Source organism: Mandrillus leucophaeus, unplaced genomic scaffold, assembly GCF_000951045.1.
Source record: "Mandrillus leucophaeus isolate KB7577 unplaced genomic scaffold, Mleu.le_1.0 Scaffold353, whole genome shotgun sequence".
NCBI lineage: Eukaryota > Metazoa > Chordata > Mammalia > Primates > Cercopithecidae > Mandrillus > Mandrillus leucophaeus.
Window position 1 is genome coordinate 4,547,077 of NW_012103732.1, and position 9,863 is coordinate 4,556,939.

The window sequence follows — 9,863 nt, forward strand, 5'->3', positions numbered from 1 at the left end:
ATGGAGTCTCGCTCTGTCGCCCAGGCTAGAGTGCAGTGGTGTGATCTCGGCTCACTGCAACCTCCGCCTCCCGGGTTCAAGAGATTCTTCTGCTTCAGTCTCCCCAGTAGCTGGGACTACTGACACATGCCACCATATCTGGCTAATTTTTGCATTTTTGGTATAGACGGGGTTTCACCATGTTGGCCAGGCTGATCTTGAACTCCTGATCTCATTATTTATCTGCCTATGCCTCCCAAAGTGCTGGGATTACAGGCGTGAACCATTGCGCCTGGCCCAGACTTTAAGCAAGCACAATCCCTTTAGATATGTTTGGGCCATACACCATCAGCTAGAAAAATGCCTACTATTTTTTCAGTGATGTTTTCATTGAAAAAAAAGAATTCTTGTCCCAAGTAAACTTTCACATATTTGAATGTTTAGGATTTTAAAGCTCATGCAATGCATTAAATATTAAAGATGACATAAGAACTAGGGATTTTGAGGTTCTTAATCCCTTGACCTAAATCCATTTGCATAAACATACCTCTTTGTATTGTGCTTTACAATTATTGTGTGTTTTACAAATTGAAGATTTATGACAACCTTACATCAAGCAAGTCTACTGGCACCGTTTTTCCAACAACGTGCTCACTTTGTGTCTCTGTATGACATTTTGTTAATTCTCACACTTTCAAACATTTGTATTATTATTATGTCTGTTATGTTGATCTGTGATTAGTGATCTTTGATGATATTATTGTAATCATTTTGAGGTGCCATGGACCATACCCATAAATATATTTATAATACAGTAAACTTTATAAATAAATATATGTGTCCTGATTGCTCTATTAATCAGCCATTATCCCATCTTTCTCTCTCTCCTCTGGCCTCCCTATTCCCTGAGACACAAAATTGAAATTAGGCCAATTAATAACCCTACAATGGCCTCTACTTGTTCAAGAAAATGAAAAATTCTACTCCAGTGAACACACAAATTATAAGAAAGTCAAACAGTCTTATTTCTTATATGTAGAGAGTGTGAGTGGTCTTGACAGAAGAGAAAACCACCGAAAACATTCCCTTTAGCCGAAGCTTAATCCAGAACAAGGCCCCAACTCTTTTCAAGCCTATGAAGGCTGAGAGAAGTGAGGAAGCTGCAGAAGAAAAGGTGGGAGCTAGCAGGGGCTGGCTCATGAGGCTTAAGGAAAGAAGTCATCTCCATAACACAAAGTGAAATGGCAAGTTATCCAGAAGATCTAGCTAAGATCATTGATGAAGGTGGCTACACTAAACGATAGATTTTTAATGTAGATGAAATGGCTTTCTACTAGAAGATATCATCTAGAACTTTAATAGCTAGGACATAAATGCCTGGCTTCAAAACTTGAAAGGAAAGGTTGAGTCTCTTGTTAGGGGCTAATGCAGCTAGTGATTTTAAGTTGAAGCCAATGCTCATTGACCATTCAAAAACCCTAGGGACCTTAAGAATTATTTATAAAAAATTATCTCATTTGATACACAAAGTGAGCCAGTGAGATGATAGTTTATTGTCATTCTAGTTTTACAGATAAGGAAACTGAGGGTTAGTATTAAAAGAGTAATCTGTAGGTCAAACAGTTAGTTAAATTATGGAGCCAGAACAGCTAGAAAAATGGTGGTGTCAGAACTTCTATCTAGGTCTTTCTGGTCTGCAAAACAAATCTAGCCGGTGAAGCAAATATTTAAAGTCACCATTCTTCACTAACCACCTCTAACATTTATGCCCGGTTATAGATGCATCTACGAAGGGATATAACCAAATTCCTGGTGAAACTCTTTGAGACCTTTAGAATAAAAGAAGTCTATATTCTCATGTTCAAACTTACGTCTATAAAGCAAACATGTAGAATGTGGGGCATATCTCTTCTTAGTTAATTTTATAGATGTTCTATTGAAAATGTTTTTCCTACTGATTAAGCAATTAAAGAAAAAATAATGGTGTTATAAATAGAAGAGAAAATTTTACTGTACTGTTTATGGAACAATAGAATACAACACAATCTGAAGAATGTTTCAACTTTCATTAACACAAGATTGGCATAAATATGGCAGAGGTTTTCTTTGTAAACATGGTATTTGTAGGTACTGTATTGAGGGTTCTAAATGTTTGCCATTAACCTGTGTCTCCTAAAGTGTAGACTTTGATCTAAGGTCCATACTGTCTATTTTGAAACAGCATCATCATCTCAGGCTAGCTCACAAAACACTGCAACTTTTCAAAGTTCTGTATCATACATTCAACTCATGAAGTTCTTCCCACTCATCAATGAAACTAATGCATTCAGCCCAGTTTATAGTTCAGACTTCCAGAATGAGGTACTATAGGCAGCATCAGCTACCCCAAAAATGGTGTCTCTTATCTAGTAGTTGAAATTTCTGTTTCCACAGTAAGGGCCCAGTGAGACTTGCACAGTTGCCGTGATTTATAAAAAGTGCTTTATTCATCTAGACTTCAGAAGGTTCCCAGTTCAGTGTTGCATAATTAAGGCAGGTTTTATGAAACAAAACAAAACAAAACAAAACAAAATAAAGTTTTGTTCCAAACTTTAAATATGCAGATTCCTTAAATTTTAAAATGATGATGATGATGATATAATAAAAATGTAATAATAACTACACAAAAGATCCACTCATTTTTAGTGAGGAATTTATTGACTTGCCATATAGATTCTGTATAAATTAGATTTTTGTAGTCGATTTCAGCACAACACAAAACATGTGGGAGCCAAGCAAATTTTGCTATTTCTTATTGTTGTTAACCTTAACTCATCATTTTGAAATTTAATTTTTTACAAGTTTAGCTCTTTAAAGTTCTCTGAGAGCAATAACAGTATGATCTCACTCGCATAGTAAATTTCTATCATATAAAAGACCCAGTAACTCTGTGATGAATTAGTGTTTGTGGATAAGAAGTATAACTGATTTTTTAAAAATGCTGTAATACATCAAAATCATTCAGAATAACTGAATCATGATATCTTTTCAAATCGCCACTATTAAGAAAAATTCTCTATTTCACATTTCTATTGTTACATGTTTCTATGGGTATAATGTGTTATGTATTATATATTTGATAGAAATCATTATAAATATATTTATGTACATATATGTTATGTATATATTCATTATGTATATACATTCAACTTATTCTCCTGAAAATACTAAAACTTTTAATAAAATAATTACAAGCAAAAGTTAAAGTAGCAGCTAAGTTTAAAAAATGATGTTTGGGTCAATTCTTCTTCAACAAGTGAATTAACTATTATGGTACTATTTTTAAGATAAATTTTGAAAATTTACAGATTTTTCAGTTCTTTAGCCTAAAATCAGCAGAATGTCTTGAACATGCAGGGGTGTAAGAATGCAGAAAATAATTACCATGCAAAACAATTCAATTGGGATCCAAATTTCTAAACAAACCTGCTGTTTCGTCATTTTATATTAAGCCCTGTTAAAAATAGTGCTTTAACCCTAATTCCCCCTCCTGAATTATTAAGGCATAAACACACAGAGAAATGTATGTAGAAGAAAGTGAAAAGCATTTATAATCCCAACACCCAGAGATAATTACTATTAACGTGTTGGCATGTAAATAATGATCCCAAACCAAAAGCAACCTAAATGTCCATTAGACAAAGTGTGTTATATCTATATGATGGAATACTATTCACCAATTAAAAGGAACAAACACTGACATAGTTTAAGTCATAAACAAACTTCAAAAACAACATGCTAAGTGAAAGAAGCCAGAATGAGAGATCACATATTGCATGATTCAGTTTATAGAAAATGTCCAGAAAAGCCTTATTTATACAAACAGAAAGTAGATTATTTGTTGTTAAAGACTGGTAATGGAAAAGGGGATTAACTAACTTTAAGAGGGCAAGAGGAAGGTTATTGGAGGTACAAAATGTTCTGAAATTGATGTATAGTGATGGCTTTACCACTACCTGGTAAAGTTACTTAAACCATTGAATTGTATATTTGAAAACAGTAAATTTTATGATATAAATACCCAATAAAGTGGTTAAGCATATATATGTTGATATAAAACTCTCTCAATCTTCTCTAATGCATATAAAGGCTCATAATGTATACGCTGGCTTACCCCCCCACACACACATACACAGAAACATGCATATTTATTGAGCCTTTACAATGGACATTTTTTACTTTAACATAGTGCTGTCTCATCATTTTTGATGAATGATAATACACTATTGCACAGGTGTACAATAATTATTATTTTTCTAGTGTTTTGTCTTTTACATTCTTGTAAATAACAAGAATATTTTAATTTATGCAAATAACCAAACCAATGTGTGAAGGTGTATATATATATCATTTTTCTTAATTTTTCTTATATATATATCTATATATCTTTAGATATTGTTTATTTGCATAAATTAAAATCTTATAATTTGAAATTCTGAGAGTAGTGAATATATATATATATTCATACATAAAATTATGTATTATGCCTATCTATATCTATTTTTCTATTAGCATGTTGTCCTCAGAAACATTGTGCCAATTTTTATTTCATCTCTATATAAGAGGAATAGCCATTTACTTTACCCCTTAGAAGGAAATGGATATTGTAAATCTTATTAAATCTAAACCCATCTTTGAAAGATTAATTCAGTGCTACATTAATTTCTAGTATCTACATGGAGAGGTTAAACATCTCTTTACATATTGTATGTTCGTTTGCATTTCTTCTTTTATGAATTGCCTATTTGTTTACCACTCCCATTTTTTCAATTGAGTTGTTTTTAATTTATTGCTTGTTAAGATTTATTTATTGATTAACATTATTAATAATACATGCTTCATATAGTTTTCAAATACTGTTTATAACTTTTTCTATTTAACATTTTAAATATTTGTTTGTGACATGAAAGGTTTACATTTTTATGTAATCATATCTATTAAATTTTTTAATTGGTTTTTCTTTTGATGTTATGCTTAGGAAATCTTCCCTCTTCCAAGATTATAAAAGCATTCACCTATTTTTTCCAGTACTTCTTTGGTTTTCATGTTAATTTTAACTATTTTAATACTTTGTAATTTAAGGTTTGTGTGGTGGCTCACGCCTGTAATCCCAGCATTTTGGGAAGTTGAAGTGGGCAGATCACGTCAGGCCAGAATTTCGAGACCAGCCTGGCCAACATGGTGAAACCCTGTTTCTACTAGAAATACAAAAATTAGCTGGATGTAGTGGGGCACACCTGTAATCCCGGCTACTCGGGAGGCTGAGACACGAGAATCACTTGAACCTGGGAGGTGCAGGTTACAGTGAGCTGAGAGTGCATCACTGCACTCCAGACTGAATGAAAGAGCGAGAATCTGTCTCAAAAAGAAAAAAAAAGAAAGAAAGAAATTTGTAATTTAGTTCTATATAAGTGTTATGCAAAAAATCCAACTCTACTTCTTACCTTTATGACTCAGTCTTAGCAATAGTGACTGAATAATCTATTTCTTCCCTAACTTAGTTTGAAGTCAGCATATGGGTTTCAGCTAATTTTGAGAAAGTACAAGTATTAAAAATCTCTGGCATGGTATTCCAATTCCTGGGAGACAGTTTTGCAGCTGTTAGCTATTGTCACCAAAATCAATAAAAATTTAGGGCAGTGTTTTCTATTTCAGAGATGAACTGGGAACCTTGTCCCTACAGATGCAGATTGGCACTTGACAGTGAGTTTTCTAATTGAAAAGATGCAATGCCCTTCATTACTTCTCATAAACTTCTGCTTCATCACTGATTTGGAGTGAACTCTCTGTGTATCACTCCTTTCTGGATGGGGGTATTTTAATTTAAAAGAAAATGTACAAATCCCTATGAATTATGATAGATACAATAAAATGGTAAACATAAAATAAAAGATTTTATTTTATATTTATATAAAATAATATGGTACTTAAAGTATAGCATTTAAAGAAAGCACAGGTTGCCATGCTTTATGATGCATCATAGAATATATACATGTATTCGAAGACAAATTATACAGAAAAATTTGAAGAAACCACTTTCCTTCTAGCCCAGGGTAGAAAGGGCCCTTGGCTAGAAATAATAAACACTGCTATCTATTGAGTATTTTCTAGTTGGTAGGCACTGCTCTAAGCAACTTATACGTGTTGACTCCTTTGATCCTCACAATAACTCCATTATAGTAGAGTCCACTGAAGCACCAAGAGATTAGGTAACTTGCTCAAGGGCTCACACTTATAAAAGGCAGAGCCTAGATTAACTCCAAGGAGTCCACTCTCAAGTCCACGTCCTTAACCACTACTTTGCCTCTCTCCAAAGACTCCAGTGATTCCCAGCTCTGCATCCTTAATGGCCTTATGCTTTTTGAATGTCACCTGCTTACGCAGACTTTTCGGCTTTTACTAAAAGGGGTGATATCTAGACTGATTTCTGCGCAGTATAAATACAAAAAAACAAATTAAAATGTTTGGCATACTGTTAACAAGTTAAAACACAACGCAAAGGACGAGTTTCTATCAGCATTACAAAAAAAAAAAAATCCTAATCATTTTATGCTGTTCATAATGAAAGCCCAGAGTAATGACTGTAGACTTTATACTTACAAATACTTCCCACACTTACTCATCTATCATTCATTCAAGTAATAAAAGAAGAGAACTTATTATGAGTCAGTCTTTTTAAGTGTTGAAAATATAGTGATGAACAAGGTAGCAAAAGTCCCTTCTCTCATGGAACTTTCGAGAAGTTTGGGTAGGAGAGGAGGGCTTTGCAGAAAATAATCAACATTTTAGGAGATGTATTGTTCCAAGATGATGCTGATTAAATTAATCCAAAAGAAGCATAATTTTTTATACTTAATACCATGAAAATCAATTGAACGGGAGAAAAATTTTATGAAATTATTTTCAAAATTAAAGCCATATCATGTTAGAAAGCAGAGTAATTTTGTAACGTGGAAAAATGTTTTAAAGCTGCTACATCTCAAACCACTATTGATGAAAGTTATGACACCCTAGAAAAAGATTCTTAACAATAAAGCTAAGACTGAATACTGCGTGATATCAGTGTGTAATTCTTTCTATTTTAGTGTTGGGTTAAAAGCTAATACTTGAGAACTAAGATTCTGTGCCTTACTATAAACCAAGGATAGCAGTAACCAAGAAAAATCTTTCGGTTTCCTGTTTCTGGAGGAAGCAGGCAACAGGCAACAGAATTAGCCAAATTTCCAATTAAGCATTTTGTTAATACCTGAGAACAAAATATTAGATTCAACTAATCTTAATAATTAGCCAGGAAAACAACAGAAATTCCATCAAGTAAGATAAATAGGGTTTGTAATACCAGCAAATCTATTCTACTGCAAGATCAATAAGCCAAGATGTAAATCTAAGCCTAGTCTTTGTTTTTATTTTATAGTTGTCAACTTAGTTAGATAGTGCCCCAAAACCAATGTGACCAGAAAAGGAAGGAAGCTAAGTAGAAGCCATACTGCAAGATAAATTGCAAGATGTTAGTAATCTTTTAAATATTAATATCTTGCTAAGAGATATCCTACATGGTAGTGAGCCTGTCCTCATAGCTCCTCATGGGCTTCCTTACTGTAGGTTATTTATGGTACATTTCCATATTAATGTATGCATTTTTCTAGATACCCCATCAGTAACTTCTTAACACCAAAATCGAATGAACAAGGCTTAAGTGATGAATTTCTCAATTTTAATATGATATCTTAAAACCAACTCATTTAAAACCACCCCTAAATATCACCATCAGCCATTATCTGAACTGGATTAGCTGAGTCAACCGCTTCCAGGATCATCAATTCTCGTATCTACCATTTTCCTGTTTCTGTCCCCCAAATATGACTGAAGTTAATTCCTTAATTTGGTATCTCAGAGTCTTGTGCTTTTCCTGATATTGGCCTGTCTGCATTTTGGACTAGAATACCAATGTCCTCAGAGTATAACTGGTGCCTTTTTATTCACCCAATCATTGCATTATCATCTTATACTGGGGCTGACATAAAATAGGTGTTCAATAAATCCTTATTTCATTAAGGAAATAAAACAATAAATACATATTCCTAGTAGTCTGATGTGTTATTAGTGATTAATAGTTTGAAAAAGTGAATTCTATCTAGTAAGATGAGTTAGAGATTTCAGAACAAGAAGAAGTACATTTGAAATGTTAAGAGTTGTATTCTGTTATTTTTATGATTTTACTTTCACATGATGTATGGAATGCTGTTTAATTAATTAAAATACTTTCATCTTTAAAGGTCCAAAATCCCAATCAAGATAATACTTGTAAGAAAACTTAAGATTGCTGTTGGCACTAACAATTATTCCCTCTTTGTCCCCGCCCCTCCAACCATCACACATATACACACACACCAAAAACTTGGCATTCAAAACACACAACAAAAACGTGGAGTTCACAATTTCCAACTAATTCAACACTACTAAAAGTTTTAGGAGGAAGCTTTTCAGAGATGGAGCATGTAGAAACTTTCCTCCTTGTCTTTTAATCAAAGGAAGGATTCATTTCTGAAAGCTGTCCATCTGGTTCCTTTCATGAGCTCTAAATTTACATGATAAAAAGGCAGAAATATAATTAATATATTTTTCAATAAGAGACAGTTTTAGGCATGTACTTCAGCAATGAATTGTGAAAGATCTGACACATCTAATTTTGAAATAGATGTTTCCACCCTAAGAAGGATGAAGACGAAAGCAGGGCCTGCAGCCTTTTGCTTATGCGAAGATCTTTTTAGTGATCTATAGCTGCAATCCATGAGAGGGTAGTTTCAATTTTGCTCTTGAAACATGTATCAAGCCCTATTTCCAACATAGTCTTTCCTGTCACACATTTCACTGATTCTAAATCAGTGAAGGAGCTATGTCTTCTGGCAGGATTACTGCATTTGAATCTCTTCTCTTTCAAATCCAATCTGCAATTGCTAAACCTGGCAATCTGCATTTTAAGAAAAAAATGGTAGTGACTGTCATAATTTTATGCCATTAATATTCTCAAGAAGTGAAATTACTAGCAAGGAGCCTACTATAGTACAGAGAAAATACGTGAGAGAAGCCCACAGTATACTTTCAAAAGTGAAAAGACCAGGAGGAAGCAGGAGATGGTTGCCAGTCTTTGAAGGTTAAATACATTGATTTCACTGCAGGTCAGTCACAACAACATCAGCATACGACTGACACATACAAAAAGAGAAAGAAATGTATAGTTGCTGAGTCATATACTGGAAACCTGAGACCTCTGAGTCATAAATACCAGATTTACTAATAACTGTTGCATGGCAAACCACTTAATTTCTGTCAGCATTTTCTATAAAATATTAGACATGGGTTGAATATACCTAATGAAATTCTTGTGATTAGTGCCTAAATTGGCACTAGGAATGATATTACAGGGATGAGGTTTATAGTTTGTGGGTTTGTTCTTGTACCTTTTTCATTGATAACAGATGCCTATAAATTGAAAATTAATTATTCTTACTGTATAGGCCTTCAAGATGTTGTCCAACAGGGGTGGCCAGGATGCTGAGAGTTTCAGAGAAGTGTATTAGGATAAGATTCTGTTAGAAGCTTTCACAAATACACATAAAAAAACATAATGAGGCCAGGTGCGGTGGCTCAAGCCTGTAATCCCAGCACTTTGGGAGGCCGAGGTGGGCAAATCACGAGGTCAGGAGATGGAGACCATCCTGGCTAACATGGTGAAACCTTGTCTCTATTAAAAATACAAAAAATTGGCCGGGTGTGGTGGCACATGCCTGTAATCCCAGCTACTCGATAGACTGAGGCAGGAGAATCACTTGAACCCGGGAGGT